Genomic DNA, 12,074 nt, shown 5'->3' with positions numbered 1-12,074 from the left:
TGAAGGTAAAATGTTATTCCGTCCCCACATTAATAGACGTTGTCATGTTTATTACAAGCACGCTGTTGTGTGTAATGGAGCCGCTACTAATCCCAATCATGAGTTCAGATGGAGCTATTACAAGAATATCACACGAGGTGTGCACAATGGACAACACTGTTGACTGTACACGCTGTGTATATGCCTTCTCTTAGCCTGTTAGGGTCTGCTGCAGGGAAAGTATATAGAAAAAAAAGAATGGCTGAAATGAAAGCTCTAAATAATGGCTTACAATCCATCTACAGGCACAGTTTCAGAAATAGCAGGTTCTACTTTATAATGGAAAGAACAATTGTGTTTACAGAAATGATACACTCAACAAGTGATACAGGAGGAATTCTTAGATCCAAGGCGTCTTCTTTATTCTTACATCTTGTACTATAAGAAGATGTTGGCAACTTTGCTAGGGCTGTCGACTTCCTTTGTGAGTCTAGAGTAGGGGTGTATAACTTTTCTTGGTCCGCATAGGGCCTCATTGTCCATATTGCCCAAGACTGGTGCAAATTCCCAACTATAGGTCTGTTTAGTTGCTCTTCTCCCTGTATTATGGATGAAATAACATTAGTATATCATCCGTATTGCATCTGTGCTTCTGTCCAATGGGCTGTCAGCCAGACAGAAAATTATATTACAAATTGAATAATGGATGTAAAATTCTCATAAAATATTGATCAAGTATGGAACACATATGGATGCATCTATATTCCCTATACATAGATCAACACTACAGATAAAAGTTGCAGATGCTGCATTTTTAAGGGGAAATTATCATCATTTTAGATAAATCTAACCTGCTGATAGCTAGGGTAGCTTAGGATAAAAGTAACTGTATCCACACAAGGTAAAGAAATAGGCACTCACCCATATATGTGCAGTCTTCTTTATTTCAAAAACTTTTCATAAAAACCGCAGGGAGAGGCAGCATGCGGTTTTTATGAAAAGTTTTTAAAAAATAAAGAAGACTGCACATATATGGGTGAGTGCCTATTTCTTTACCTTATGCGGATACAGTGGACTTGAATATTGATTTTAATAGATCACCACCTGAGTGTGATTTATGAGTGTGTCTAATGCTAGCAAGACATATAGCGTGCACAGGAGTAGTAGTGCCGAGCCCATCTTTCTTGTTGGACTAATTAGGATAAAAGTAAGTTTTTTACCTTTATCCTCAGCACTGTTTCCATGCTGTTTGTAGTTTAATCCAGCGTCTAGTCAATCCATTTGGAGCTCTGGAGGCAATATCCCCTCCCCCAGCCCTCCGGCATTACTAGATGCCGGATTAAACTACAAACTGCATGGAAACCTATCTTCATCCTCAGCAGGTTAGATTGCTGATAGTTCCCCTTTAAATTATGCATCTATTTTTATAACCCCACATGAATCATAGATTTTACATTAGCATAATGTTAAGGTCTGCAAAAATGTACATAATGGCCCTGATTTACTGTTACCAATTCGATAATCGGGCCTAAATTTTGGAACAATGTGACCGCACCACCATTTGTTCTATAATTGCACCAGATTGACAAGAAAACCTAACATAGCCACTAGTTGCATGGAAAACCTGAAAAAGGGGTGTAATAATTAACAGCAGACCATCGCTGACATGATCAGGATTTTTCAACATGTTGAAGAACCACGATCAGCATGTAATCGTCCAATTACGGCTGATAGTCTTTTCATGTAATAGGGCCCCGAGCACATTGGCCCATGTGTAAATAGGAGAAGAGTTGCGTTTTAGTTTCAAAATAACATGATTTAGGTTTTCAAGACACATACATGTACAGCACAGAACGCTACTACATTACCCCATACCAGGGGACATAATGCCCGAGCACCACTGGGGAGAAGCTGCTGTTTAATATGGGGTCATTGTTTATTATAACCGAGCATCTAAATTATCCGATTATATAAGTCATTTCTATTTGTTACAAGTTCAGTAATATATTTCACATCACATAATCTAGATTAATGTTCCTACCATTCCAAATGTAACCATACACACCAATATACACAAGGCATATATATAAAACCCATTTCCCAATTACTGTCAAATGTCTAAAAGCATCATTGTTGTACCAGAAATGGATCCAAGTAATAAAACGTGCCATTTAACAAGGAAATGAAAACCCTCAGTATTCTTTTCACCATGCCTGGAGAAAGTAGGTTAATTTCTCCTAATGCAAATCAGCAGAGCGCTGTTTGGTCTGTTTGGTAGCTTGCTATGCCCAGCACGAATGGGATGCTAAGCATAGCACAAAAAATCATTCTGCAGCTAAAGAAGAAGGGAATTCAAATGGCAAGATAAATGAGGACAGATAGGACATGGTAACAAGGGGATTTATGTCTTGAACAGGGTGGATTGTAATGGAAAAATACACTGAAACATCTGGAAGGTTTTGTTAACATGCATACAATGTGAAAAGGCTTCAGAGGACAATAATCTATGTTGCATAATGATGTCCACTCGTTCTAACAAAGATGTGAACACATGAAATTGATGAGAGCGACAGTGAATAGAGAATGAGATAGGAGCTGTCATTTATGTGAATGCTGGGGAGCCGTGCTAAAGACTCCTGATGAAGAGCTAAGGAAGACATCTGACTATTGCAAACTGACTTGCATGGCGTAAAAAATTATGTTACGGTACGTACCCTGAATTTACCTAACCTTGATTGATTAAAATTCCTATGAACAGTATTATAGAAGCGACCCCATAACACAGTCCATCTGCTTTCCATCTGTGCAGGCTTTTTCTGCTTCTAATTTCATTCTCAGGTTCTTCACGGGAAGTTGTGGTGGCCTGAAACATCCACAATATAACGTTAATCACGACAGGGCCCTAGTTGATGTTTTAGGCATAGTAGCATTTTTTTTCTAAAGGAAACTGAAGAATTGCAGTAGACTATTAGGAGACGGAAAAGTGAGAATGGAGTGCTATAGTGTTGTAAATGTTCACATATTGTGCTGCTGTTATATAAAAAAATTGAAAAGGAGCCATTCTTACCTGTCCGTGCTCCCCCCCAAGGTGGTTTTTCAGGGTCCTTTGCTCAGTGACAGTGACAGCCTTCTCAGCCAATCACTGTGCTGTCCTGCCACGGCCAGTGATTGACTGAGCAGGGGACCAGGAGACACAGCAGGAGGGCTGTGGGGGAGCACGGAAAGGTAAGAATAGCTTTTTTTATTTATTTATTTTTTTTTACATAAGAGCAGCACAACCTGTTGACTTTTACAACGCTATGGCACTCCATTTTCTCAGTGGAATGAAATCCGCTGCGAGAATGTGTTATAGACTTTGATGGTAATCAGTATTGCAGCGAATTTCTGTGTAAAACTGTCAGCATGAAATCCGCGGTGATAGGCTATGTTCACACTACGTAAGTACCGAAGTAATCACGGCCGTTTCAACAACACATAGTATACACTCCGATTGAGATCCCTAGCGGCGCTGCAAGAAACTGACATGTCAGTTTTCTGCAGACGCTATTCAGTGAATAGCGGCCGCAGAAGACCCTGTGTCAGTTCACACAATGGAGCGTGTGGCTTCGGCTGCACGCTCCATTGTGTGCAGTGGGGAGTTCGGATGCGCCCACATCGGAATTCAGCGGCGGTAAAGATCAAGTCTAAACTTTAGCTTATGTTAGGGCTTGGAACTAGCCACAAAAATGAATAAAGAGAACCGAATGAAATCAGTTTTGGTCTCATCTGTCCACAGAATGTTGTTCCAATAGCCTTCTGGCCTGTCCAGGTGATTTAGCAAATTAAATATGGGCAGTAATGTTCCTTTTGAAGAGCCACTGTTTGCAACTTTGCCATGCATTCCATTGTTGTGTAGTGTCCTCCCAGTAGTCCTCCCTGGGGCCCTGAGCTCCTGGGGGGCCCATTGCCACAAAAACAGACTTATACTTTCAGTGGTGTATTGTCTTCTGGTTACATTTCTGCCATGAATTGCAAAAAAAAAAACGCAGGGCAAAACCGCAACCAGGAGACAATTCAGTAACATAGTAGTACATACTAAAGGACCTTATCATGTGACTATAATGTAACCACAGGTCCTATACAGTCTACACTATGGAGGAGGAATACTAAAGCTAGAGGTATGTGGAAAAGGGACAGGGAGGGCAATCAGTGAAGAGAGGGGTACAGGGTGACCAGTCTAAAGTGAGGATAGTGGGGTACATAGTGACCAGTCTAGGGTTGGGGCAGGGGCATACAGGGTGACCAGTCTAGGGTTGGGACAGGTATTTTAGTGTTATTTTGGGGTCTGAGTTAATTTTGGATCCAGTGTATTTAGGGGTTTGGGTAAAGTCTGGAATATTGTTGTTAATTGAATTAGGAGAGAGGGGGTAGTACATTATTTTATACTTGAACCCCTTGATGCCACTTGTCTCCAGCCTTGTGGCATAGAAAAACATTACATGAGGGCTAAAGCTGGAGATAGATCAGGAAGCTTCTAATTCAGAGGTACACACAGCAGTGAGCAGGGACAATAGCACCACTGTTAAGGTATTTAGGAACTAAATTCAACATGGAAGTCATTTAGAAAACAAAAAGTTTGACCATTGCTGGCTGATAATCTTTTTTCATAAAACTTTACAGATACATGATAAATATGACATTATCCATCCTGTTCTATGAACATCACGCTAGTACTGCCATAGTCAAAGTGAGATGGGGGACCCAAGTTTGGTGAACAGCCTGTGGCCTATGGTAAAGTTAAAGGGGTTATCCAGCACTACAAAAACATGGCCACTTTCTTCCAGAGACAGCCCCACTCTTGTCTCCAGCTTGGGCAGGACTTTGCTGCTCGGTGTTATTGAAGTGAATGGAGCTTAATTGCAAACCGCACCTGAACTGGAGACAAGAGTCGTGTTGTCTCTGTAAGAAAGTGGCCATTTTTTTTTTAGCACTGGCTAACCCCTTTAATCTGCCCCTGTGTACTCCTGATGGTGGACTCATGAACACCAATATTGACTAATGTGTGAATTTATGGGTTCCCTGTGACCTTGTGGACTATTTTATAGTTTGCTCTGGCATAATCTTTGTTGTTCGACCACTCCTGGAGAAGGTAAAAAATGGTCATGAATTTTCTCCAATTATATACAACCTGTTTGACTATGGATTGGTAGAGTCCAAATTCTCTCTTAATAGATGGTTTTAAAACCTTTTCCAGCCCGATGAGTATCAGCCAATCTTTTAAGGCCCTATTCCACGGAATGATTATCGTCTGTATTTGGCCAATAATCATCCCGTGGAATAGAAGGCAGCAATCAGCCGACATCATTCATGCTGGCTGATCGTTGCGTTGTTTGTCTTTCAAACATGTTGAAAGACAAATGACTCATACAGCAACGATCTGCTGTCGCCGCTCCGTGGAAGAGGAGCGGCGGCAGCAGACCGCTGCTGCATGCTATGGGCTGCCCGGACGATCTAGCGATCACCCGGGCAGCCCCCCCACACCTCTCTGCGCCCCCCCGGACTCACCTGCTCGCTGCTGCCGCGTGGAATAGCGGCAACAGCGAGCGGGGAACGAGGAGCAAATGAGCACTAATAGCGCTTGTTTCCTCCTCTCAGTCGGCCCGTGGAAAAGGGGCTTTAAGGGCCTCCAAAATCTCCCTAGTTCATGCAGTAAAACATTTCTGTAAACTTGCAGTGAAAATAAGACTTTGATAGGTTCAGGTCACACACTCACACTTGGTTGTCATCCAATTGATTGAAAACACCTGTCTCTAATTTCACTATTACCAAAATGAGCATTAATGGAAGACATGTATAAGGGAAAGATTGAGATATCTCCTTTTTTCTAGATCCATGATCCTGTCTTTGAATTTAATACCTGTGTGAACATAGCCTCGAGGTTCTCATACTTTTATCACTCACAGATATATGATATTGGATCATTTTTCTCAATAAATAAATGATCAAACCTAAAAGAGTTTAACTCTTTAGTACTTTTAAAAATCTGGTGTAGTTCTAGGTTTCATGTATGCAAAATTTGAAAAGAAAAAAATTCTTAGACGTTTAAAAATTATTTGACTATTTTAGACCCTTCTCAATTTTTTTATGCATTGTTTGTGAATTTTTAACATGTCAGCAATTAAGATAACAGAGGACAATAGATTTTTTCAAAACTTAGTGCCATGACAGTCACTTATTTTTCACAGATTACTCCAGTAATGAGACATGTTCACTTACTTAAAGCTTCTGGGCTCTAATGCAATATTTTTAACAGGTCCCCCAACAATTAAATTGTATCTGTCCCCTTATAGCTATACCCATTCTTGTGAGCTTTTATAACTATTGATGGTTGGCACTTGCTGATTTGTTTTTAGACTTTACATTGTTAGATTTTTTTGCAGGTTGTTTATACATCACTAAACAAAACTTTTTGATATATCTGTAAACTCTCAGTTTAATGCCTTTTTTAAGTATATATAAGCACCAGAAAAAGTAATATAAAGCTTCTATTCCGTGTGAGTAATATTATTGAAATTGTGATGATACACTTGCAATAGGCAGCAGATGTGTACTCACTGTACTACATAGTTGTGCCACACCAGGGAAGAGAGTTTAAATGACCCTCTAGGTTTTCACTCTCTATCTCGCCCCAGGATGTAGAAGCTAGACTGCTGCAGCTAGAGGATCCCCAAGCATAGTCCCGGTGTGGCTAGCAACTGCTCCCCAAGAACCATATAGTACTGGTGCAAGGCACTGGAGAAGAGGCTAAATAAGCCTAGTCGGCGAGTGTGGTCATCAATGAAAAAACTAATGCAGGATCAAAGCAGGTGCCTTCAGATGCAGGTTAGACAGTACGAGTCAGCAACGGGAGAGGCAAACGATACAGAAAGGGTCAGGATAATACAGTATGAATAGCAGACACGGGAACACACCATTACTCTGGAACACGAGAAATCAATAACACTCATGCAAGAAGGAACAGGGGAGCAACTTTAAATTGGTGCAGATGGAATAAGATTGGTGGAGGCAGAAATAGGTGGAGGTAAACTGGTCTTTTAAATCCCAGATAGAAGCAAACAGTAGCGAGGACACTCATGAACCAAAGCAGAGGACTGAGCCAAAGCCAGCAAATTGTGCAGGCAGGATCATTGCCAGGACAAAAACAGTGGTAAGCATCTAGACATTCATAAGTTAATGGTATACCTACTTAATCCTTCTTTATTATCATTCTGTGGGCAGGGCACAAAACATCCTTAACCTAGAGTACTCACAGTCTAAGGGTCCTATTATACGGATTGATAATCTGCCGAATTTTGGCCCTGACCGAAAGCATCGGCCACCAACCGTGCATCACTACGTGTAATAGTGATGCACGGCCAATGGCGATGACTATGTAAAACAAATAAAAATAAACTTATACATACCTCTCCGCACTCCCCGATGTCTTGCTAGCTTCAGCCTGCCTCCTGCAATGTCTGAAGTGACAGGTCAATTAACAATCACTGTCCCTGGCACTGTCCCAGTGATTGGCTGAGCGAGCCTGTCACTTCAGATACTGCAGGGAGCGGGCCGAAGCTAGCAGGACATCAGGGAGCGCGGAGTAGTATCTAGAAGTTTATTATTTTACACTTATTAGGCAAGGGCTTCACAGACAATGGGCTCAGTATGTGAGCACCCATCTAGCAGATCAGCGCTCGCTTACATTAAGTCATCGGGCCGTGTAATATGGCCCTAGGTTCTACATTAATTTCTACCATATACTGTATGACAGAGCAAAGTAATTCTCCATATATCCATAGAAAGGAAACTATACTTTTAAGAATATAATGCCTCTACTAAAGAGATTGTTCAGTTTGTTCTGCATTATAAGAGGGGGTGCTCTGTTTGGGATCCTCTTCTTTTGGCCAGAGTCTAGAGGAGTGATGAAGAGCATCTCTCGCTCTGGAGGACTTCGCTCTGGAGGAGCTACTGTGTAAAACTCAATTTCCCCAAAATGGGAAACAGGTTTGATAAACAATGAACCATTGGAGCTACTTTGAAAAAAATATTGGCACACATTTTGGTTAGCTGTGTTCTAGTAATTTTCTGTTTTTATTATGTACACTTTGGTGACCTTCAGAAAAGATCTAAAACTAAGGACTTTGGAATATTTATTTTCTCTCTTATGAATCGGACACCTGACAGATGAGCCATTAAAATATTGTGATAGCTTTTGGTTGTGGCATTTAAATAGTTAAACAACTGACATCAGAGGGACTGCTGATGTTAGTCATTAGCAGCGTGTGCTCTCCTTCCCCTGTCTAACCCATTAATTAATATGGGACAGTTGGGAGAAGGTAAATAATAGAGGTGAGTATCAGAATAGTAATTATGTGTTCAGGGTGTGTAAATGTTTTACATTAAGGCTTGTGTTTGCCTGCTTATCACCTGATTCATTCTCCACTTAACCTGGTTAAATCCCTACCCATAATCTAACCTTGTTTGTAATAGGTCTCTATTACATGAATTGAGACGTTTGTCTGCAGCACATTCTGACTTCCTAAAGCTGCAGAAAATCCCTTCTTCCTGGTCCACTCTGTCTTCACTCCTCTGTCCTCCTAATCCGTTCTGAGACCAAAGTCTCTCTGTCTCTTATGTTGCAGGCAAGCTGTAACACCCTATCTGTAACCCCGCCTACCATTGACATCACATTAATCAGTGAGCACCTGTCCAAGGGGCAGGGAAACAACAGAACAGTGACAGCCTCCTGAGAAGTATAAGGGAAAGGAAACAAAGTTGTTTAATTTCTCTCTTTCTCTTTCTAATCTATCTGTTAGGTAGATGGATGGATAGACGATATCTATTTTGTTCACAGTGTAAAGAAGAATCAGATTGAGCCAGTAATAGGCAGATACTATGATATGAGGCAGATACTTGCCAGTTGGCCCTAAGGTGCAATGCATGCAAAGAAATGTAGTTTCCCGGTCAGCTCCATCTTGGATATAGACCGGCTTCTTAGAAAAACTTGTAGCTCAGGAACAGCGGCAGCTAGAAAGATGGCTTAAAATACTCAGGGGGACTTGTTGAGTAAGACCAGCTGGGTTTGGGACTTTTCATTTTTTAGCTCTTGGGTGGAATACCACTTTAAAGAAAAATGTGCAGCCACAGCTAAAAAATTAGGTCTGTTAGAGGATTAGGTCTGTTCTTTTTAGCAATGCTTTTTTTTTCCAGATTACTATTCTTAGCTTCCCTTTGGTACTCATCTCTTTCCGTCGGCTCCATAGGAATGACTAGAGTCTACAGGAATGACATAGGAATGACAGAGCCTACAGGTTCCCATACAGAGATCACCGGGGGGTTCAAGGGCCGGACCCCCTGCAATATTCTACTTTTCCCCTATACTTTGGATAGGGGAAAAGTTAATTTTTCCCCGAATACCCCTTTAATATAAAGCCACATATTTAGGGCATATTGAAAAACTGTAAAAAAGTGTGTAATCAGGGAACCCTAAGCAATGTAATGATAGTAACATTTACATTTTTGGGGTTAGCTACAGGTCCTGTTCAATAGTTGAGACAGTTAATAATTTATGGAAACCTCTGGTCTTATAGATCTTCATGTGCTTGAATAATGTTGGAGTAATTAAGGTGCTGGGATTAGGTCTGTTCTTTTCAGCAATGCTTTTTTTTTCCAGATTATTATTCTTAGCTTTCCTTTGGCCAGCGTTGTTTTCTAAATCTCTTTTAGTGTCTTCAATAAAACCTCTTTTAGCAACAATGTTTATATCAATGTCAAGTATGAACATAAAGCACATTTTAATGAACTGCAAAAGGCTTTGCAGTAGTTAGTGGGAGAAATATTACAGGCAGCAAGAAACATATTGGAAAATAAAATTTCAAGGGGTTCTAATTCATGTCTGAATTAACACAGTGCACTAGATGGCGCTGTTTTATTATATTTAGAACATGGTATTCCAATTCTCTTTAAGCTTAAAAAACAACAACAAAAAAACCCTCAAAACACCGGACAATTTTATTGTGTTAAATTGGGAACGTTTTGATAGAGAACATTGTGTGGTATTGTTGTTAACAACATTATTATTTCTAGCACCATTAACAATAATAACTACAGTCAGCAAAGTGAGACCTTTGTGAGAAAACTCCCCTGGTCCAAATTGATAAATACAAGCTGAGCACTGAATTTATGTCTCTTGGCTCAATATTTTATATTAAAAAATGTATTATGCTTCTCATTGCCAGCTACGGTATTACAATTCAGGAGCAGTGGAGACGTAAGCTGTACTTTTTACCTAGGATATGGAAAATAAATAGATGGAAATTTGACAAACAATATTAACATAGTGTTACCAGCTATAAACATGTGTATATGTACCTGGAATTTATGTTGAGAAACATTAAAGTCTGTCCTTTAGGGTATATTCACACGAACGGGCTCGCAGCGAGCCCGGCAGGTCCTGGCAGTTCCCATACACTACATACTTGCTGCGGTCTAAACGACCGCAGCGAGTATGTAATTATACCGCCCTTAACCCCTTCTGCTCCCGCCCGGCTCCCCCGCTGTAAGCATACATTACCTGTCCTTGCTGCACGGGTCCGGCGTCCTGCTCTCCCGTCCGGCCAATTAGTGTGTTGCCCAGCCGCAGCCAGGACCTCGCTGCGAGCCCGTCCGTGTGAATATACCCTTAATGTGTCTCTGAGCGTTCTCTCAGACACAGTGTAACGGCATGCGGTCGTGTCCGTTATCCTGTAACTGCCGTGGGTTGCACTGCGCTTTGGTCGTCTGTTCGCTCTTCGGCTCTTTCTCAGTGAACTTGTCTTTTGGAAGCTTCTCACCTGTGCTGAGCCAGCTTCCTGGGGGATTGGGCTCCCTCTAGTGACAGGTGCATGCCTGTTCACCTGTATTTAAAGGCTCAGCACATAAGTTCTAATATTTATTGCCATCACCTCCAGATCTCAGTGCTCAGTTGTTGGTGTTGTTCCAGTCAGGAACCACTGTGCTTCCTGGCTCTCTTTCCCATTTGGATCTTATTCCACCCCTGGTTCTTAGCAAAGCTTCAGTCTGGTTGACGTAATCTCATAGTACATTAAAGTTTGTTGGCAGTTGGGGTTCATTTAGTCCTGGGCTCCAGTACTCCTTCGCTTTCTTCAGTTTGCGGTCACTGGGAACCTTTTCTGATTATAGCAACCTGGGAGTTTCTTGCAGCGAAGCCCATCCTGCCTTGCAGCAGGCTCTGGTGAGAATCGGGGACTCCTTAGACTCTACTCTACTTTTTGATCAAGGGGGTCTATCACCTTGGGCCTGGACCTTCCCTTACACACAGCTTTTTTGTGGCGTTTTTCTAGTCTCCAAAAAAAAAAAAAAAAAAAAAAGAGAAATTGCCAAAGATTATCTTGGCTTTATTCCCTAGATAATTGTGTTTCTTTCTAGCGTTTTTTACTTTAGGTGTGAATGGGTTATTTATTTGACTTGTCTTTATTGGGGTGAGTGAGGTACAACATACTGCCTTGGGCCGAATGATACAGGAGTGCTAGGGGAAGGGAGAACACAGGGTGGGAGGACTGTGATGAGCAGTTGAGAGAAAGCAATGCATTCTGGGAATTGTAAAACTGAGTAAATCCTAAACCAGAAAGTATAACCATAAAATGCCCCCCGATGCAGACAGCTAAGCTATGCGGCCTGTACTCCTTTAAGAGTACCATGGGCTCTGGGCTGTGCATAAAGTATACATCCCTTCCCTCTGCTCATAACCACTTTAAGTACATTAGCGCTGTTTTGTGGACCAAATCTATGCACTGTATTTAAGTGGAATTACATATAAAATTCACTGGAATATCATTAGGATTGCATCTAGGAAATTCTGTGATGGCTATAAAATCATGGTTTATGAATCATAGACCATGCTTACATAGCCTTAGGGTTTAATAAATTATAAAGAAAAAAGCAATGCTGCACTTATATATTTATCAGAGCTTCAGGCTATAAAAAATGCGGCACTGGGTAATAAAAGAAAAACACACACACACATATGTATATATATGTATGTGTGTGTGTGTATATTCACAGTTGTTAATATAGGC

The 12,074-nt window shown here is 41.1% G+C and overlaps 1 long non-coding RNA gene across 1 annotated transcript; it reads right to left on the bottom strand.

The window, feature by feature from the left end:
• Nucleotides 1-400: 400 nt before the first annotated feature.
• LOC138787098 (uncharacterized) lies at nucleotides 401-10,696 on the bottom strand. Its single transcript, XR_011362293.1, has 3 exons — nucleotides 10,571-10,696; nucleotides 2,694-2,842; nucleotides 401-578 (listed from the first exon to the last, which is right to left on the bottom strand). It is a non-coding gene; the product is annotated as an uncharacterized lncRNA (long non-coding RNA).
• Nucleotides 10,697-12,074: the final 1,378 nt, after the last annotated feature.

This window comes from Dendropsophus ebraccatus, chromosome 3, assembly GCF_027789765.1.
Source record: "Dendropsophus ebraccatus isolate aDenEbr1 chromosome 3, aDenEbr1.pat, whole genome shotgun sequence".
NCBI classification, from domain to species: Eukaryota; Metazoa; Chordata; class Amphibia; order Anura; family Hylidae; genus Dendropsophus; species Dendropsophus ebraccatus.
This window is presented reverse-complemented; position numbering and strand designations above follow the sequence as displayed.